The sequence below is a fragment of the Notamacropus eugenii genome, chromosome 2 (assembly GCF_028372415.1).
Source record: "Notamacropus eugenii isolate mMacEug1 chromosome 2, mMacEug1.pri_v2, whole genome shotgun sequence".
NCBI classification, from domain to species: Eukaryota; Metazoa; Chordata; class Mammalia; order Diprotodontia; family Macropodidae; genus Notamacropus; species Notamacropus eugenii.
In genome coordinates this window covers 270,373,103-270,395,759 of record NC_092873.1, presented here as the reverse complement: position 1 = coordinate 270,395,759, position 22,657 = coordinate 270,373,103, and the positions used below count along the sequence as shown (strand labels likewise).

At 40.6% G+C, this 22,657-nt stretch overlaps 1 pseudogene; it reads right to left on the bottom strand.

Annotated features, from left to right (window-relative positions):
- Nucleotides 1-13,432: 13,432 nt before the first annotated feature.
- On the bottom strand, nt 13,433-13,553 carry LOC140530689 (U6atac minor spliceosomal RNA; annotated as a pseudogene).
- Between the last annotated feature and the right edge of the window lie 9,104 nt (nt 13,554-22,657).

Genomic DNA, 22,657 nt, shown 5'->3' with positions numbered 1-22,657 from the left:
ATTGAGCAGCTGATCTTTATCTCACACTGAATGGCAGCCCTGCCCCCATTGAAAGCCCCTGGGGGAATCCAGCAGCTTGTTTGAATCTCAGCCCCAGTGCTGGCTTGGTGTAACTGGAGGCCAGGTGGCTGTGGAGAGGGAACTCTATTACTCACAGATTCTGGGCACAAAAGTTTCTGGTTGCTCCCAGACCAGTGTACACGCTTGACTGTGCCACCTTAGAGGAACTGAGATCTTACGGATCCCCAGAGTATACCCTGCTCTTGACAAAGGACCCAAAAGTCAAGTAACTAGTTGGGAAAATGCCCAAAAGAGGGGGAAAAAAATAAGACTATAGAAGGTTACTTTCTTGGTGAACAGATATCTTCTCCCATCCTTTTGGATGAGGAAGAACAATGCTTACCATCAGGGAAAGACATAAAAGTCAAGGCTTCTGTATCCCAAACATCCAAAATAATTATTCAATGGCCTCAGGCCATGGAAGAGCTCAAAAAGAATTTTGAAAATCAAGTAAGAGAGGTGGAGGAAAAATTGGGAAGAGAAATGAGAGAGATGCAAGAAAATCATGAAAAGCAAGTCAACAACCTGCTAAAGGAGACCCAAAAAAATGCTGAAGAAAATAACACCTTGAAAAATAGGCTAACTGAATTGGCAAAAGAGGTCCAAAAAGCCAATGAGGAAAAGAATGCTTTAAAAAGCAGAATTAGCCAAATGGAAAAGGAGGTTCAAAAGCTCACTGAAGAAAATAGTTCTTTAAAAATTTGAATGGAACAGATGGAGGCAAATGACTTTGTGAGAAACCAAAAAATCACAAAACAAAACCAAAAGAATGAAAAAATGGAAGATAATGTGAAATATCTCATCATAAAAACAACTGAGCTGGAAAATAGATCCAGGAGAGACAATTTAAAAATTATGGGACTACCTGAAATCCATACCCAAAAAAAGAGCCTAGACATCTTTCATGAAATTATCAAGGAAAACTGCCCTGATATTCTAGAACCAGAGGTCAAAATAAATATTGAAAGAATCCACTGATCACCTCCTGAAAGAGATCGAAAAAGAGAAACTTCTAGGAACATTGTAACCAAATTCCTCAAGGAGAAAATATTGCAAGCAGCTAGAAAGAAACAATTTGAGTATTGTGGAAATACAATCAGGATAACGCAAGAACTAACAGCTTCTACGTTAAGGGATTGAAGGAATATGATATTCCAGAAGTCAAAGCAACTAGGACTAAAACCAAGAATCACCTACCCAGCAAAACGGAGTATAATACTTCAGGGGAAAAAAATGGTCTTTCAATGAAATAGAGGATTTTCAAGCATTCTTGATGAAAAGACCACAGTTGAAAAGAAAATTTGACTTTCAAACACAAGAATCAAGAGAAGCATGAAAAGGTAAACAGGAAAGAGAAATCATAAGGGACTTACTAAAGTTGAACTGTTTACATTCCTACATGGAAAGACAATATTTGTAACTCTTAAAACTTTTTTCAGTATCTGAGTAGTTGGTGGGATCACACACACACACACAGGGTGAGTAGAATAGGATGGGATCATATATAAAAAAATGAAATTAAGGGGTGAGAGGAAGATATTGAGAGGAGAAAAGGAGAAATGGAATGGAGCAAATTATCTCTCATAAAAGAGGCAACAAAAAGACTTTTCAATGGAGGGAAAAAGGAGGGAGGTGAGAGAGAAAACATGAAGCTTACTCTCATCATATTTGACTCAAGGAAGGAGTAAAATGCACACTCATTTTGATATGAAAACCTGTCTTACAATACAGGAAAGTGGGGGAGAAAGGGATAAGCAGGGTGGGGGGGATGGTGGAAGGGAGGGCAATGGGAGGAGGGAGCAATTAGAAGTCAGCACTCTTGGGGAGGGTCAAGGTCAAAAGAGAGAATAGAAGAAATGGGGGGCAGGATAGGATGGAGGGAAATATAGTTAGTCTTACACAGCATGACTATTATGGAAGTCATTTGCAAAATTACACATATATGGCCTACATTGAATTGCTTGCCTTCCCAGTGGGGATGGGTGGAGAGGGAGGAAGGAAGAGAAGTTAGAACTCAAAGTTTTAGTAACAGCTGTTGAGTCTTGTTCCTGCATACAGTTGGGAAATAAGAAATACAGGTAATGGGGTACAGAAATTTATCTTGCCCTACAGGACAAAAGAGAAGAGGGGGATAAGGGAAGGGAGGGATATTAGAAGAGAGGGCAGATTGGTGATAGGGGTGGGGGGAGGGGAGAGATGGGGAGAAAATTTGGAACTCAAAATTTTGTGGAAATGAATGTTGAAAACTTAAAATAAATAAATAAATTTTTAAAAATGTATTCATCCTGTTTGTCTTTATATCACAGTACTTCCTTGTGAATCTGTCTCTCTAACACACACACATACACACATACATCAAAAAAGTGACAGTTTGGCAACCAACACAATAACCTTGTATTCTGACAATGTATTATACATCTATAGTTCCCCACTCCTCTACCAAGAGATGTGTAAGTTTCCTCCTCCATTCTCTGAGCCCAGATTGGACAATCATGATTAATAGAGCCCTGCTAACTTTCAGAGCGGTTTTCATTTGTGTGATTATAGGCATTGTAGATCTGTCTCCTGGTCCTGCTTTCTTTGCTCTGCATCAGTTCATATAAGTCTTCCCATGCTTCTCTGAATTTCTCATACTGATATATTTGAAGATTTTCAAGTTAAATCAACAAGCATTTATTAAACACCTACAAAATGCCAAGCAGTATGTTAAGCCCTGGAGATATAATAAAAGGCAAACACACAGTCTTTGTTCTTAAGGAGCTCACAATAGAAAGATGTGTAGCTATAGGAAGACAAATCATTGTACTTCACTTTAAATAAAACCAATATGTGTAAGATATAAAAATACAGATTTATGCAGGAGGTAGATATAATTAATAAGAGATCCTACCCCCAGCAGTTCAGCAGCTGCTAATGGGTTAACCAGTCAAAGTCAGGAAAGAGAGTTGTTGCCTCCCAACTACAATACTGAGCGTAGCATTTGTTTTACTAAAGGATTCACAATAGATTCTTCAAATAGCAATCTCATCAGACTTCCAGGGGTAGAGTCAAGATGAGGGAGTAGAGAAATCACTCAGCTGAGCTCTCTCAACATACCCCTCCAAGCATTAAAATAATGCCTAAAATTGAATTCTGGAGTGGCAAAGTCAATAAAAGAGCAGAGTGAGATTCCTGTATCCCAAGACAACATAGGAGGTCAGAAAGAGATCTCTAACTTGGGGCAGGAGAGGGGGTGAAAGCTGTTCTGGAACCTACAAGAATGAAACAATAGAGGTGGGACTAGGTGGTCGTGACAGAAGCAACAGCAGCTTCAGGAGCTCTCAAGCCAGAAATGGTAAGGTGACCTGGAAACTGGTCAAAAAGAGATTACAGAGAACTCTGTGTTAGCCCTGCACACAAGACTGAGCACTATTTGGCAACTTCATTGCCTATACCCACTTCTGGGTCATAGTTGGGGATGGGGAGGAAGAGAAGTACTTTCCATTAAGAGGGAGTGGAAACCCTGAGGGACAGTGTCACTGCTGCTCCCAAGGGATCAGAGACCCTGAGGTATCATATTATTTTCAGGCCCAAGGGAGGAGGGACCATGAGGAACATTATTGATTGCAGTGCCAAGGGATCAGGGACCCTTCCTGGGTAAGGACCAGAGTATTACTAAGAAAGCAATAACCACACCTCTCCTCAGATCACATCATGTTGGAAGCACCGAAAACTTCTAAATTCCCAGAACTTGCTGTGAAAACAGCAGTGTGAAATAGTTTGAAGCTTGACATGGTGCCCTTGCCCCTCTGATTCTCTAGGAACAGGGCCCAACATTAGCATAAGTTCCAGATCAAGAAATAGGGTGGAAAAATGAGCAGACAACTGAAAAAGAACCTGACCATAAAAAGTGAATGTAGTAACAGAGAAGAACAAGGCACAAACTCAGAAGGCAATAATAATACAAGCAAAGCCTCAAAGAACAAAATGGGAATTGTACACAAGCCCAAGAAGAATTACTGAAAGAACTAAATATTTTCAAAATCAAATAAGAGTGTTAGAGGAAAAATTAGATAAAATGATGAATGCAAAGGAAGAAATTATGGAAAGACAATTAATAACCTCGTAAAAAAGAGGCACGCACAAAAAATACTTAAGAACATAATGCCTTAAAAAAAGAATTGGTCGAATGGAAAAAGAGGTACAAAAACTCACTGAAGAAAATAATTCCTTAAAAATTAGAATGGGGCAAGTGGAAGGTAGTGATTCAATGAGACATCAAGAAACAATAATAGTAAAAAGTAAAAGACAGAAGAAAGTGTGAAAGATCTCATAGGAAAAGCACCTGGACCTGGAAAATAGATCAAGGAGAGATAATCTGAGAATTATTGGATTATCTGAAAGCCATGGTCAAAGAAAGAGCCTAGCCATCATATTTCAAGAAATTATCAAGGAAAACTGCCCCAATATCCTTGAACCAGAGAGTAAAATAGAAATTGAAAGAATCTGCTAATCATCACCTGAAAGAGATCCCAAAATGAAAAATCCTGGGAATATTATAGCCAAATTTCAGAGCTCCCAAATCAAAGAGAAAATATTTCAAGTAGCCAGAAGGAGAGAGGGACAGAATTTGAATTCAAAAATATTTTTAATGATTGGTTAAAAAAATTTTACATGTAATTGGGAAATATTTAATAAAATAAATAAGTTAAAAACAAATAAAATAACAATTTCCCTCCCAGTACATTTAAAATATAATTTTCACTGTATGAATTCCATTTACACAGAACTTGGGAATATATCTCACATAGATTGAGGTACTCACAGTAGTTGATTAGTGTAGAGTAGAATGGATAAAGACTAAAACTTAATTATTGTGAAAAGGCCAGTTAAAACAGTTAAAATTCTTAAATGCTAAGATGCAGTAGCTTATTCTTATTAATATGACAACTAAGTGGATCCTATATTTGCTAGTCACATTATCCTGTAGTCCTAAGATTCTGAGGATTCTGAATGGTATCAGAGAATTTCAAAAATTGAAAATACCAATGTAAATCCTGCCCCCGTCTCATCACATCCTCCAGTTATTTGCATGATAATAGAAGGGAAAATCCTAAAATCTCTTGGTCATTAGCCCAACGACCACTACGTATGGTTCACTTTAACATAAGCTGTGCATCAATTCCAGCCCAACAGTAAGAAGTCTCAACTGTAGCCCAGCCAAAGGAATTATTTGAAATTTCAGCTGATTAGAAATACCCACATTTCAACAGAAAATTCATAGTAAGATTTCAGATAAGTGGGAAAACCAACAGCACATTTCAACTCCCTGGCCAAGGAAAACAAATCAGACCCTGGGTAATGTGAGTGGGGTTTCTTTCATGAAATGACTTTTATGTTCACAATAGAAACTTATTGATGAAGTAACAGAATAAAGTTTTTTATATAATTATAACACAAATAAGCATGAAAGAGATTGCTTTAACATTTCAATTTCTTCTTCTCTTTATAAAGGTCAATCTAAAGATGTAAGGAGTTTGGAGGCACAGAGGAGAGGGAAAAGAGAAAGGAGACTGGAGTCAGTAGAATCACTGAATTCTGAAATTCCTCCTCCAGGAACAGATAATGACAAGAGGAGAGATTGCTAGTTGAAAATGTTTCATACAACATCAGATGAGGTCATTGGGGAGGATGTTTGTGCTTAATTGGTTTTTTTTATCCTTAATTGTTTTCCTGTTCCATGGGAAGGTATGATCTGAGAGAACAGGATTTTCAGAAATGACTGATATAAAAAACAAAAGCACCAATAAAACTTTTTTTAAAAAAGAAATTGAGTTGCCAGGTGAGTTGCTAGTGCAGAGAGTTCACAGGGAAAACATAATAATGTGCAATAACTACAATAAACTCTCCTGTATTCCCAGAATTTGACTTTAGGAACTAAGGCACATTTGCAAATTCTGGCCTCCTTCCTAAGCCTACCAGTAAACAAGCCTGTTAGCAACAGCAGTCATGCAAATACCTTTTCATTAAAAGCCTGACAGAGGCTGCCAGCTTAAGTCACAGAAGCCTCCAGCCCACTGGCAGCAGCTATCAGATGGGAGTTGTGGGTTGCTCCAACCCTGGGCTGATACTTAGCTAGGATCCTATCCTATAGGATAAAGGTGGATATCTCTTCTGGATTGCCTGAGCAAACAACTCTCACCCAAGTTCACCTGAAAAATAGTTTGGTGGTTTGTTGAGAGTTTTTGTTGTTATTACTGTTGTTTTTCCTAAGGCTAGAGTTAGGTTAGACTGAAGGAAAGCTACCTAAGAATAAGCTCAGTCCAGTTAGTCCTGAAAGGCAGATTGACCAGGAGATATATTTTTAGAACAGCCTGTGTTCACTAAAGGAAAACTGCACAGGTAAATACTCCATGCAAAAGACATGTGCAGAAATGTGGGGTCGAATAAAAATGGCCTTTAAGAAAATCTGAATAAATTTAGTGCTATTGAAAATAATATATTGATACTGTGGATATAGCTAATGAGAATAATATATTTTTATATAACTGTAACAGCCAGGGTATACTGAACATATTGAAAAGCTGAAAAGAGCAAATTGTTAATTTTTCAGTGTGAGCATTTATACCTTGAAAATCAGTAAATGCTATCAACCAGGACTTACCTTATTGTTTAGTTCATTATCTAGGCTTAAGAAAGTGATAAGAAAAAGGTAATAATCCAGATTAAGTTTAAAAGTATGTCTATACTTCCCCTCCCCACCCCCCAGAGCTTGTTGTTAAACATTTACTAGCACACCACTGTTAGATTTCCAACACATTACATATGTAGTTTCTGAAGAACTGAAAATGAGTGCCATGTTGAGAGCAATGGGGAGACAGATGGTGGGTATGAGCAGGCTGTGGTACATGAACATAAATGATGCCATCAGAGAAATGTATGAGCAAAAAAGATCAGCTGGTCTCATGGTAAAAAGAAAGGATCAGCCGTGGACAACCCACACACTCCATGGGTATCATCTGATGTCAAGAGAAAGCAAAGAAGGCCCTTGTGCAGCAGATCAGGTGGCCGCCCTTTGAAAAGTGTGAGAGAAGATGTGCAGGAGGGTCACAGAGGCTGGATGAGAGTGAGTGGTTTGTGTCTGCGTTTCTGGATCAGGCACTCACATAGATGAGATCATAGATGGATTGGAGTGTTTGAGTTGAATGGATAGCTAACCCCAATGCAGAAATCATATTTCTCACTATCTTTCTGTCCTTTCTGGGGGATGCTCTTATCCTGGCAACAGAATGTGAATTGTGTGAAAAAAAAATCCCTCTGCTTTCTCCATGACGTAATGAATTATTCACAAAAGCACAAGGGGATTCTACATCAAATCCACCATGTGTGCAGGAAAGACTGTGTGACTGCCTGGGTTTTTATGAACAATTTATTTCCCTTTGCCTGTCTAGACACCCAGTAGTAATGATTATCACTTAGGGGCCACTCTTGTATGTAAGTGGCTAACCTCACTAAATGATGTGATAGTCTCATAAAGAGCAGCATTTAAAGGGAGAGAGGTCACCAGATTCCTTTTGTGGATGCATTGTAGCTTCCTTTTAAGACCTTACCATGAATTGCACCAAACAGGAAGAGACACAAAGCAATGGGGAAGAAGTCGAGTACAGGGCAAAGACAAAGGCAGTTTCTACAAAGGTTAACTTTGTAGATAGACAATAGTGGAGAAACAAAACTAAAAATCTTCATCTATCAACACTGATTAAGTACCTGTTAGGTGCTAGGTACTGTGCTAAGTAAGCACTTTACAAATAATATCTCATTTGATCCTCACAGCAACCCTGGGAGGTAGATGCTGTTATTATACCCATTTTACAGAGGAGGAAACTGAGGCAAACTGGGTTAAAAAAGATCACAGCTAGTAAGTACCTGAGGCTGGATTTGAACTCAAGTCTTCCTAACACCAAGTGCTGTATCCACTGAGCCACCTAGCTGCCTCTATAAAAGCAACTCTTTGATAAATAAACCCCCTCTTCCAAAACAGATCAGCACCCTTTCTGCAACTTATATTTCTAAAGAGCTTCCTAGAACCTTCAGAAGTTAAATGTCCAGGGTCACATAGCCAGTATGCATCAGAGACAGGATTTGAACTCAGGGCCTCCTGGCTTGAAGCCCAGCTCTCTATTCACCATATCACACTGCCATTGGCACTGGGCATACAAAGACAAAAATGGAATAATTACAGCCTTCAACAAGCTTGTATTGCCACTGGGGTGGCAATATGCACAAAGGAGTATATACAGAATGTAAAAGAAGTACCAGGTAATTTGGGGAAGACAGGCAGTAGCAGTTGGCAAAATCAGTAAAGGTGTCAAAAAGAAGATGCATCGCAAGATGGCGGAGTAGAAAGACGCACATACACATAGCTCTGAACCCACAACCCATAGAATGGCTACAGGGAAGTAACTCACGGCGAATTCTGCACCCAGAGGCCACGGAACATAGGAGCGAGGGAGATTTCTGTTCCAGAGAGACCTGCAAACCTCTCGCGGGGGTCCTTCGCGCTGCGGACTGGGCGCCGGGACTGGGAGCTGAGTGCAGCCCTGCCGCGGCCGCGGCACCGAGAGGAAAAGATCCAAGCAGGCTTCACAGACAGGATCTCCAGCGGCCACACGGGTCCCTCCACCCACAGAGGCATCTGCAAACCTCTCGCAAAAGGTCCGTCGCGCTGCAGACACAAAGCCCAGCCCAGACCTGCTGCGGCCACGGCTGCGGCACCGAGAGAAACAGATCCGAGCAGGCTTCAGGGACGGGATCTCCAGCGGCCGCACAAGTCCCTCCACCCACAGGTGACAGGGGTGGGTGAGAGAGTCTCTTTGGCGGGTCGAGAGGGGAGTGGGGTGCCCCCATAATTCAGGCCCCCCCCCCCCCCCGGGAGGTAGAAGCTGAGAGGCGACTGCAGACAGGGGCTCCCCAAGCGGGCGGGAGCCTGAATCCATTGCGGAAGGTCTGCGCATAAACCCCCTGAGGGAACTGAGCCTGAGAGGTGGCCCTGCCCCGATCTCAGCACCAGATCATAATCTCATACTGAATAGCAGCCCTGCCCCCGCCCAAAGCCCTGAGGCTGGAAGCAGCATTTGAATCTCAGACCACAAACACGGGCTGGGAGGATCAGGAGGTGAGGTGGGTGTGAGGAAAATATTCAGAGGTCAAGTCACTGGCTGGGAAAATGCCCAGAAAAGGGAAAAGAAATAAGACTATAGAAGGTTACTTTCTTGGCGAACAGGCATTTCCTCCCTTCCTTTCTGATGAGGAAGAACAATGCTTACCATCAGGCAAAGACACAGAAATCAAGGCTTCTGTGTCCCAGCCCACCCAATGGGCTCAGGCCATGGAAGAGCTCAAAAAGAATTTTGAAAATCAAGTTAGAGAGGTGGAGGAAAAGCTGGGAAGAGAAATGAGAGACATGAAGTCAAAGCATGAACAGCAGATCAGCTCCCTGCTAAGGGAGACCCAAAAAAATGTTGAAGAAATTAACACCTTAAAAACTAGCCTAACTCAATTGGCAAAAGAGGTTCAAAAAGCCAATGAGGAGAAGAATGCTTTCAAAAGCAGAATTAGCCAAATGGAAAAGGAGATTCAAAAGCTCACTGAAGAAAATAGTTCTTTCAAAATTAGAATGGCACAGATGGAGGCTAATGACTTTATGCAAAACCAAGAAATCACAGAACAAAGAGAGAAGAATGGAAAAATGGAAGATAATGTGAAATATCTCATTGGAAAAACAACAGACCTGGAAAATAGATCCAGGAGAGACAATTTAAAAATTATGGGACTACCTGAAAGCCATGATCAAAAGAAGAGCCTAGACATCATCCTTCATGAAATTATCAAGGAAAACTGCCCTGAGATTCTAGAACCAGAGGGCAAAATAAATATTCAAGGAATCCACAGAACACCGCCTGAAAGAGATCCAAAAAGAGAAACTCCTAGGAACATTGTGGCCAAATTCCAGAGTTCCCAGGTCAAGGAGAAAATACTGCAGGCAGCTAGAAAGAAACAATTCAAGTATTGTGGAAATACAATCAGGATAACACAAGATCTAGCAGCCTCTACATTAAGGGATCGAAGGGCATGGAACAGTATATTCCAGAAGTCAAAGGAACTAGGACTAAAACCAAGAATCACCTACCCAGCAAAACTGAGTATAATACTTCAGGGGAAAAAATGGTCTTTCAATGAAATAGAGGATTTTCAAGTATTCTTGATGAAAAGACCAGAGCTGAAAAGAAAATTTGACTTTCAAACACAAGAATGAAGAGAACCATGAAAAGGTGAACAGCAAAGAGAAGTCATAAGGGACTTACTAAAGCTGAACTGTTTACATTCCTACATGGAAAGACAATATTTGTAACTCTTGAAACATTTCAGTATCTGGGTACTGGGTGGGATTACACATGCACACACGCTCACATACATAGAGACAGAGTGCACAGAGTGAATTGAATAGGATGGGATCATATCTTTAAAACAAAATGAAATCAAGCAGTGAGAGAGAAATATATTGGGAAGAGAAAGGGAGAAATTGAATGGGGCAAATTATCTCTCATAAAAGAGGCAATCAAAAGACTCATTAGTGGAGGGATAAAGAGGGGAGGTGAGAGAAAAACATGAAGTCTACTCTCATCACATTCCACTAAAGAAAAGAATAAAGTGCACACTCATTTTGGTAGGAAAACCTATCTCACAATACAGGAAAGTGGGGGATAAGGGGACAAGCAGGGTGGGGGGGATGATAGAAGGCAGGGCATGAGGAGGAGAGTGCAATTCGAGGTCGACACTCATGGGGAGGGATAGGATCAAAAGAGAATAGAAGTAATGGGGGACAGGATAGGATGGAGGGAAATATAGTTAGTCCTATACAACACAACTATTATGGAAGTCATTTGCAAAACTACACAGATATGGCCTATATTGAATTGCTTGCCTTCCAAAGGGAAGGGGTGGGGAGGGAGGGAGGAAGAGAAGTTGGAACTCAAAGTGTTAGGATCAACTGTCGAGTAATGTTCTTGCCACTAGGAAATAAGAAAAACAGGTAAAGGGGTATAGAAAGCTATCTGGCCCTACAGGACAAAAGAGAAGATGGAGACAAGGGCAGAGAGGGATGATAGAAGAGAGAGCAGATTGGTCATAGGGGCAATTAGAATGCTTGGTGTTTGGGGGGGGAGGGGATAAAAGGGGAGAAAATTTGTAACCCAAAATTTTGTGAAAATGAATGTTAAAAGTTAAATAAATAAATTTAATAATAAGAATTCACACAAGGAGGTTAGAAGAAGCAATACAAGGACACTCTCAAGGTCTCTCTGAAGAGCTTTGGAGTCAAGTGTGAGACATGGGAGACACTGGCAAAGGCACAGTGTGTGCACTTAATAAATGCTTATTGATTGAAAAAAAAAAAAAAAAAGAAGATGCATCTTAAGCTGAATCTTAAAGGAAGTAAGAGTTTCTGCTGTGGAGAGGAGGAAAGAAGCAGGGAAACAATATTAGATTTCATCATGAATTCCCCCCTGATCCAAGGGTATAAAACTGCTTTGGTGATAGCAGATCCTGTAATCAAGATGTCTCATTTCCTGTGTTGGAGACATAAGATCATGTATCTCAAAGCCAGAAAGGACCTTAGAAGTTAATTAATCCAACCCTGTCATTTTGAGAAAACAGACCCAGAGGTTAAGGGATTTACCCAAGATCATACATACAGATGGCAGAGCTGATAATAAGTACATATTGGACTGAATCTGCTCATCCACCCAGGACACATTGTTTTATGCAAAATTTGGATTCCATTGAAGTGTATGGGGTGTTCAAAGAGGACTAGTACTTCTGGTGTAAGGGCTTGCTGGAGCCTTTTCAGGGCTGCTCATCCACCTTTGGTGTCTACCTAACACTCAACTCTTACCTGTGGCTCCAAGAAGCTGTGTAGCATGCATAGTGGCCATTCTCTAGAAAACTGTCTTGGCAGATAGGCTATACCAGGTAGAGGGTAATTGACAGGCGTCAAACCTACAGATGAGTTAGGGGAATGTCTAGCCCAAGCATGTGCAGACTTCCCCAGAAGAATAGGAGGATGGGAACTATTTGTTCCAATGGCTATGAAGGCAACTGAAGCAGATTCTATGAAGTATTTGGAGCTTGGTCAGACATCAAAGATGCTAAGGTCATCCATTGCATCCTGGGCCATCACTAGTCATCTTGACTTTTGTCCTGCCGCTGGGCTTCGAAAACCCTGGAAGAAAGAGTGAGGCTAGTAACTTTGTGCAACGATGCCTCACTTAAATCCATTTCACTTATGAGTCAAGATGTCACCTTGTGATGTCATGGTCCTCTTCAAAAACAAAGGACAAACAACAAGAAGATCCCATGCTCTGTTGTTCTAGAGTCTCTCCCATACTTTACAGTACCTGTAGTCAGTACCTACATAGGGGAACTGGGGGTTTTCCATGCTGACTTATGAACCCTAAAAGCTGCCAGTCACATATACGTAGGGGGACGACCACCATCGTCCACTAGAGAAACTAGTCTGGCTGTACTCCCATAATTTCTTCAAGAGCAAACCTTCCCAGAAACTGATATAAAAGCCCCCTCTTCATTTAGACAGGTTGTGAATCCGTGGCCCATTGGCCACATACATCATGAATTTTACACTACCTGGGGTGACCCTTCTCAGTCTGAATTCACCCTGAGTCCTTCATCTTTGTTTTGTTGGGCTCATCTCTACCCTGAACTACAAATACTCTCCAAAGTACTTGCTTACCATCGATAATTACAAATGGAGAGGAAGAACATTTTTATGACAATGAGGATGCCTAGTGGACTGGGGGACTAAGGAGAACATGGGAGTCCTATGTGTGACATACATGCCCCAAAATGATATAGGCCTTCCTTCTATAACACCATGATTTTATTGCTGCTCCTGAGGCAGAATGGAACATGGTACACCTGGCACAGGACCATGCCACAGTGTGAGGGGTAGAGGGGATGGGAGGGCAGAGAATGTAGTTGACATGAAAGTTTTTACAGATAAGCAATCCATTCTAGCAGGACCTAGATCTTGTATTCTAATCCAATACTGATCTTCTGATTCAAATTTGTTTCTTTAATGGTTTTTCCTGTGTTGTCTCAATCCCTTGGATTTATTTCTTTTATATATATATATATGTATGTATACTATATATGTATGCATTTATATATACATATATGTAATCGATACATATATATATATAATTGATATTTTTAATATCACTGTCAGTTCCTAATGACCTCCACCTACCCCCAGTCTCCCTTGGAAAAAAAAATATACAGTTTATCAAAACAAATCAACACAATGGCCATTTCTGAAATAAAACTTAAGTAGGTACCATAGAGTGGAGGGCAATGCCTTCACCATATATGTAATATAAAGGCAACTTGGACCTTTTCCATTCTCATCATCACTAACCTCTTCTTGTTTCATGTAACACAGCCAAGTAAATTTCAAAATTAAAACAAAAGTCCTGAAGATCGCCTGCCTCAGTCTTTTGGTTTATATTTGCTCAGCTCCCAATTTGGACTCAGAGAATTCTTCTAGATTTGGAGGTAGATTGTCAAGACCTTAGAGACCATCAAGTCCAACGACCTTATTTTACAGAAGGTGAAACTGAGGCACAGGTGGGTATAAGTGACTTGCCCAAGATCACATAATAGTGTCTGATCTAGGATTTGAATCAAAGTCTTACTGAACCCAAATCTAGTGCCCTAGATCTAAGCTGCCCTTCCTTCTCTCACTCTCTTTTTAAAAAATAATTATTTTTAATGTAAGGAATAAAACAAGCTGCCTTTCTCACACCCTGCTATTTGCTGAATCACCAGCCCCATGTGGGATAAATAAATGCAAAGCACTCTAAGCACTGAGTGAGAAGAAATAATAATTCTCATTTGTATAAGGCATTAAGGCTTATAAAAAACTTTTCTCACAGCACCCTTCTGAGATAATTAGTGCAATTATTATCAATCCTATTTCACAGATGAGGAAACTCAGAGAAGCCAAATTACTTTCCCAAGCTCACACAGCTAGTAAGTGTTAGAAATTGGAGTTGGACTCAGGTATTCAGACTGGAAATCCATTATATGTCAGGTGCCTCTCAAGATACAATCATCAAGGAACTTATAATGGGGGGAGGGGTTGGATTTTTGAGTTATTGTTTTGTTTTTTGGTGGTGGCAGCAATCAGATTAAGTGCCCAGGGTCACACAGTTATTAAGTGTCTGAAGCTGGATTTGAACTCAGGTCCTCCTGAGTCCAGGGCCAAGGCTCTATCCACTGGACCACCTGGCTACCCCTTAAAATAGGTTTTAAAAGAAAAGAAAAATAAAGTGTGCGTTTTCTTATCAAAATGCACAATTAAAGTTGTAATGCGAAAAGATGAATAAGACACACCCATGAGGTTTGTAGTACTGCTGTCCCTGAGCCAAATAGTTACAAAACTTTCCCACCAGTCACCAGTAACAAGCCCTAGTCCTATTCTCAAAACCTTCTTTTCTTTTTCTTCTTTTAAACTGAAATAGGAGAGGAAATGCACCATTACTACAGCAAGTTTCATTTCATTCTTAGATATATGTCAGGTGCTAGGGAATTGTGTGTATGTAGGCAAGAAGGGCTGCATAGAGGAAAAGGTATGAATTTAAGAAAGCATGAGCTCTTTTCAGGCACCACTCTGTGCTGCCCTTCCCCCAAGCAATTTACAAACTAAAAATTCTTAGATACTCCTCTCTGCCCCAAAGACATAAATTTTTTATGAATAGAAAGGTTGGCACCAACCCAGAATGTCTTTGGTACTTGGAACATGCATGAATTATTTTCAACCTGACAAATGAACAGACTTCATAGTTCATAAACCATTGTACTGTATTAGGACATCTACAGAGAGAATAAATTCGACCTGGTAATATGGCCTCTGAAAGAGCTAGAATTATAGCTACTATCAGCTAAAGAACACACACAACTTTGCACCTCTAGGGGTTTCCTGATAGCTTTCTTAGATGGTTATTGGCCTTTCTTATCTGTCCTACCATCTGGAATAGACTTTGACCAAATAACTGATCTGTTAAATATTTACTAGATCAAATGAAATCAGAATAGAGGAAAACTGACTTGTGAATTGATACTCCAAAGGTGGTTGTTCTAGGTTTTCCAAATTCGTAGCAGCTTTGGAAATCCACAGTATTTCACATGCCTTTCCATCTATCCCATCCCCTCCACTGCCAGTGGGAACCCAGAAATCCCTCTCCACTCCAATGCTTAGGATCACTTTTCCTTTCCTAATGGTGGTGAGGAAGACAACCCAATGCATCCTAATAACTCTCAGGCCTGTCATCCATCCTGTAGATGAACAATCCTACATGTATTACTTCCCTGGAGTCTAGTTTCTTCTTTTTTAAATTGATGCGCTTATAAGTGCTTATGATGTGCCAGGCACTGGGCCAAGAACTGGGGATAGGCAAAAACATGGTCTCTGCCCTTAAGAAACTCACCTTCTACTAGGGGAGAAGAATGCAAATTGTTTTTAAAAAAATTATACAGAAGATAGATATAGTTTAAATGGGAGGTAATTTGAGGGAAGGCACTAGCAGAAGGTAGAATTTGAGCTGAGTCTTCAAGGAAGCCAAAGAGGCCCGGTGACAGAGATGAGGAGAGAGAATCTCAGCATGGGGGACAGCCAATGAAAGGGAACAGAGTTAGGAGATGAAGTAGTGTATGGAAGCAACAGAACATGGGACAGTGTAGCTAGACTGTACAGTATGTGGAGGGGTCTAAGGTAAAAGATGACCAGAAAGACAAATCGTGAAAGGCTTTAAAAGTCAAAGAGAGGATTTTGTATTTGATCTTGGAGTGTGCTTTAGAAGATCATTTTGGCCGTTGTGTGGAGTTTGGATTGGAAAGGGGAGAGCCCTGAGGCAAGCTAGTCCAGAGATGAGGTGATGAGGGCCTGAACCAGGATGATGGCTGTGTCAGAGGAGAAAAGGAGGCATAGAGGAGAGATATTATGTGGGAGGAAAAGGCAAGACTTGGGAACAGATGGATATGTTGGCTGAGTGTAGTAAGTAAGGATTTGAAGATGATACCTCAGAGAGTTGGGGTGGGTAGATAATGAGTGTTTAGTACCGTGCTTGGCACACATAATAAGTGCTTAAGAAATACTTTTTTTTTCATTCATTCATTCCATCTTCCATATTCAAGGCCATAAGAGGACTGGTTGAAGAAACTGGGAGTGTTTAGGCTGGACAAGAGGGAGACTAGGATCACAAGATCATAGATTTAGAGTTGGAAAGGACCTTGGAGAGGTGTCTTCAGATATTTGAAAGACTGACAGATGAAAATGAGATTAGATTTATTCTGCCTGGTCCTGGAAGGCAGAACTAGAAGCAAAGGGTAAAAAATTGCAGAGACAAATTCAGGCAGGATATCAGGAAAAACTTCCTGACAATAAAAGTCGTCCAAAAGGGACAAGGGCTGCAGTGGGAGGTGATAAGCTCCCCTCCCTGAAGGTCTTAAAGCAAAGGTTGGATGACCACTTTTCAGACATAGTGTAGCAGGAGTTCTTGTACAGTTATGGATTAGATGGCATAACCACTGGGATCCTTTTCAGCTCTGAAATTCTTTGTAAGAGTACTACATGGTCTGTCCTCCCTAACTATGAAAATACAATGGGTCTGTAAACTGCTATTTACCCTAGAGTGGGACAAATCTCTCAAAGAGCCAGTTTGCAAATAAACAGGCAATTGTCACTCCCCTTAATTCAATACTTTCTGCAACTTTTGTCAACTTTAGTTTCCTGGCATGGGCCTCTGCGGCTGCTGCACTCCCTTCACCCTTCCTTCCTTCCTTTCTTCCTTCCTTTCTCTCTCCGTTCCTTCCATCCTTCATTCCTTTTGTCATTAAAGTAATGCCTTTCAACCAGATGCAGTATTCTTTACTGTTGGTGCCATTTCAGTCAGTGTTCTGTAATGTCTCTGAGAAGGATTTTTTCTCTGAAAGCCACTCTTGTCCCCCAGCTTGTCTTTCTAGTAAATCAAACCCACATGTTTGGATGCATCTACTGTATGACAACAGCTTTTGACTCCACCTGGGCTAAGTGCCCAGCGAGAATGAAATCCAGTCACTACAGGCCTACTTAAACACCCTTCACATTCTTGGTGCTATTTGATTATAAAATAAATCATCTTGGACTTTGTTCAAAGATGCTCAGTAAATGTGTGCTGTGCTACAGCATTTCATGCTTCCACTGGATCAGATAATATCTGTAAAATGCTTTTCATGATGTCTGGCACATAGTAGGCCAGTTAGTCAGACACATGTTTTAAGCAACTACCATGTGCCAGGCACTGTGCTAAGTGCTGGGGGTACCGAGAGAGACAAAAGATCTAATGGATAGTAGGCACTTAACAGATATTTCCTTTATTCCTTCTTTTCTACCTTCCCTTCCTTCCTTCTTCCTTCCCTCCCTCCCTCCCTCCCTTCCTTCCTCCCTTCCTTCCTACCTTCCTTCCTTCTTTCCTTCCTATTCTCTCTTGTATTATGCTTAACTACATTTCTTGTGCAATTGTCCATTTGAGGCTTTTGCAAATTTGGTTTTCCCAAATGAAAATGAGAAATTGGAGGGAGTTGCCAAAATCCTGCCCATATCTCAGACTACTTTCCTCACATTTAAGATACTCTCTATTATTATGGAGCTTTAAAAGTAGAAGGGAACTCAGAGGACATTGAATCCTACCTCCCTCCCCCCCACCCCAAGAATTCTGCTCTACAGCTTCCCTGACAAGAAGGAGGGTCCTCCAGCCTCTGCTAAGGCATGTCCTGGGACAGGCTGCTGCTGCTTCCTTCCTATGACACTATGGCTCAGATCTGATGGTTAGAAAATTCCCTGTAGTATATAATTAGTATTTACTTATATGCATACATGTTATTTCTCCCAATAGAATATAAATACCTTGAGGGTAGGGTTTATTTTTTTTTCTTATCTCTATATCCCCAGAGCGTAATGCAGTGTCTGCCATACAGCAAGTACTTAATCCATGCTTGTTGGATGGATGGATGAATGGATGGATGGATGGATGGATGGATGGATGGATGGATGGATGGATGGATGGATGGACAATATCCATTAGGGCAGATGCTACGTCTAATTTGTCTTTATGTTTTTCACAATACCTTACACTTCAGTTGATCAGCAAGCATTTATTAAACCATACTGTATCCCAGGCACTGTGGTAGGCACTGGGATGCTAAGACTAAGTGAAACATTTCCTATTCTTAAGGTGGTTTACAACTTAAAGGATCTGATGATATGTACCTATGTAATGGATGAGGGCCCAGTCCTCAGACTTAGAACATATGCCTCCTGCCCCTTCCTGTCGCTAGCCAAAACGATGGAAGGAAGTTGGTGAACCTGCTTCCAGGCACACCTAATAGAGGTCCTCTCTGACTATTTACTGTAATCATGTGATTCAATGATAAAAAGTCTTTTTATTGGCTGCTGAACCATAGCTGAGTGTTCATTCAAAAGGTTCTAGCTAATGATGGCTCCCTTTTTCTTCCTCTTCCTTATACCTCCTCCAACCCCAACTAGGTTGCCATTGCATTTATGAATGTATAAAGTCTCCTGTTTCTTTTGTCTCTTTTAGTTTATTCTTTCTTGATCTTAGGAGTCAAAATTAACCCTGTGAGCTCTGAAATGTTGGAAAAGCCATCAGAGGTCCCCACAGCAACTAGAGTTGCTAAGCTAAGACTGAGAGCACCAGAGGAGGCAACCCTGAATTTAATAGCTGAATCCAGTGAGGAGGCAGCCTGGAGGAGAGACCTACTTGACCCAAGCCAGCAGTGGATTAACCTGTGAGCTAATCAAGCTTAGCTGATCAAGGAAGTGACTTGTCCAATGAGTATGCCATACCCAGAAATGAACTTGGTAGGAATTCTGAAAAGAGAGAAAATAACTCTATATTAACATTATTATCGTAGGATTTGGGTTTCAGTCAGGTGAGGTCATTATTAACAGGAGACAGTCTAATTTTAGCTAAACAAAAATGGCAGGGGAAATGGCTCTGAGCCTGGAATAATAAAAATTAATTAAAGGGACTTCTGAGAGTCCCTTGAACAGCAAGGAGATCAAATCAGTCAATGTTTAAAGAAATTAATTTAGTCTTTTCATTGGAAGGACAAATACTGAAGCTGAAGCTTCAATAAATGCTTAGGCTACATAAAATGAGAAGATAGGACTCCCTGGAACAGACTGTGATGTTGGGAAAGATTGAAGGCAAAAGGAGAAAGGGACAGAAGAGGATAGATAGTGTCATGGAAGTAATAAACATAAGCTTGGACAGATTTCAGGAGATAGTGGAGGATAGAAGAACCAAGAGTCCTATGGTACATGGGGTCAAGAAGAGTCAGAACACAACTGAACAACAATAAAAGGAAATCAAAAATTCCCGTAAGACTGTCACACATTTTGATAGCACGTTTGTCACAAAGCCTCCAGCTGCACTCCTGCCAGGGGTCTTTTTATTGCCCTTTAGGTTATCAGGCTTTTGATTCTATGAGGGACTCCTTCCTCCCCTAGGCCTCCTATTAGTCATCTAAAACTGAGAACTGGATGGGACAGGTGTTTTGAAGAGCCCTTCTATCCCAAGCTTCCTGACAATGCTCCCTTCCATTCCCAACTTCCTCCTGATAAGACACCTTCATCCCTACCCCTTGTGATGTTTAAAAAGTTTCAGAGACATAATTTCTAGGTAATTGAATCATTTTGTTAATAATAAAAGCATGGTCATTTGGCTGTCTCTCAGACCAAAGACAATCAAAGCAGCGGGCTCATGCTCATATGTCCATATGTCCATACCAAGGAGTATTCCTAAGGGTGGTAATCAACTCTGATTGGTTAAAAACTGAGAGAAAGAATGTTACAATGAGGGGCTGGACCTGAACTTTGATTATGTTGTTTACTTTTTAAGTTAACCCCCCCCCAAAAAAACCTGAATAGAGTATAATGGCTTCCCTACCTGGATGGGGTCTGAACAAGAAAGTTAGTCCAGTCTCATTATCAGTAATATTCTTCAAGAGACTGAACTTTTAAAATCAGAATTTTAGAAAAAGGGGACATCTCTGGATCTCCCCAAATCATTAGTTATTAATAATTATTTCTCTCACCCTGAAAGAAGAAACCCTCAGAATCTTGTTATATTTGGCCCCTCTGGCCAACTCCCCCTTCCCAATAATTATAGATTGAACTCTGCTAGACCTCTGCCCTTCAGAGCAGACATGACTGCTCATACCACTTGGATAAGGAGGAAGTACCAAATACAAGCCTTCTGGTAGGTTAAGATGGAGCACTTTCTTACCTTACTATGTGTCCTACTCTGTGTCCTTCAGATCCTTGAACACTGCCATCTGACCTTCAGTACCACCAAGGATTCCTGGGCCTTGCCATCTACTCTGGTGCATTCTTCCTAGAGCAGAACTGTCCCTATAGATGTTGTCTCTTCCAAATGGAGGGATCAGCTCCTTGTGGGCATGGCCTGTCTCGCTTTTCTATTTTTATCCCTTGTATTTGACACTCAGGATAGCATTCACTAAGTGCTTGATATATATATATATATATATATATATATATATATATATATATATATATATATATATATATATATATATATATATATATGCATTTTAATTCATTTGTTATGCTGCTCCATGATTCACAGTCATGTAACATCTCCTGGTGAACACTGGATTTGAAAAGATGGACTTTGGCGGCAGAAGCAACTAGAGGTCATTGAAATGACCATCCAACATGATAGGGGCATGATGAGTGACTGATGCAAGGGATAGTATTAGGCCTAGGGTAATGAAGACCTGAGTGCATATCTGGCCTTAGACACATACTTACTGTGTGATCCTGGGCAATCACTTAACATCCATTTGCCTCAGATTTTTCATCTGTAAAAAATAATCTCAGGATTATAGTGAGAATCAAATGAAATAATAATTGAAATACTCTTAGCACAGTGCTTGGCACATAGTAAGTACTATATGAATGTTAGTTATTAGCTCTTGTTAGCCACCCCCCTGGCTTTCTCCTCAATTTTAGCTTGAGCCCATTATCTGCTGTCCTTGTTATCTAAGACACAAGTATACTAATGAAGTAAATCAATTCAACAAACTTTTACTAAGGCCAGGCACTTAAGGCCCTGAAGGGATGAAACACACACACAGACATACACACACACACACACACACATACACATACACACAATAACTATAGTCCCTTCCCTCAATGAGCTTACATTTTCCTGGTGTTGGGGGAGCTTGTGGGAGTGGGGAGGATAGCTCTCCCATGTGTATTTACACAAGTAAGTACGTAGGAAATACGTACAAAAGTTGCCCCAAACCTATGCACGTACCAGGATACAGTATAAGAAGGTAAATAATAAAAGAACAATGTTTTTCAAGGAAATGCATAATTTTATAATAGAATCTAATCATAATATTATAATTGATTTCAAAACCTCCATAAGTCATCAAAGATCTCATTATGCACCAGGTACCATGCTAAAAGCTGGATATACAAAGACCAAAATGAGCAGTCCTTGCCCTCAAGGAGCTTATATTCCATTATGAATCCAAGGCTTAGCACAGTATCTAGCACATAGTTGGTATTTAACAAATAATTGTTGAATGATTGACTAAATCTTTCCCTAGAGACTGCCAAAGGGGTTAGAGGATGGGGTGAGAGGAGTTGACAAATATCTAAAGCCAATGTCACCATCTATAGGTGCTCGAATTCAATGTGAGTCTGCTGTGCTTGGTTCGGAAAAATAATCAAATGCAGTAGCTGGATCTCCAGGAGTTCCCTAGCATATAACTTCTGGCAGAACACTCAGGAAACTGAATTATTCAAAGGCCAGTTATAGTACTTTATCTGGACTGTTCAGTCCAGATAAAGTAGCTTCCTCTCTTCTTTCCCTTCCAGTGGAAATTCCAACAAGTTCAAAATGAAAATGGTTCTACTTTACTAAGTGGTTTTCTTGAAGACTTTTGGAAGAAAAGTTTTAGGTGCAGTCAATCCCTTTTTTAAAAATCTGAGCTCATGATCCAGCTGAATTAAAATGCAAAGTTGGAGAAAGTGCTGGAAACATAATAGCATAATAGCCGATTCTAAACACACACAAAAAGAAGAAAAATTCTTTCCTAATATGTTGACCACATTCCTACCCCAAAGAAGTTCTGTTTAGAAAGCATGAGCTATGACATAATCAGTTCTTGGTTATAGAATGACAGCTTGGTGAAGCAGAAGGAGCCCTGGACTGGGAGTCACAAGACCTGACTCTTTACTCCTTACTAAGCATAGGACTTTGGGCAAATCACTCCTTTCTCTAGGCCTCAGTTTCCTCATCTGTAAGGCAGGTGAGAAACCGTGGGCCTGGGGAGCAGTAATCTCCAAAGAATTAGCTAAGTGATGAAGAGGATAGAGGCCTGGAGTCAGGAAAATTCATCTTCCTGAGTTCAAATCTGGCCTCAGACACTTACTAGCCGTGTA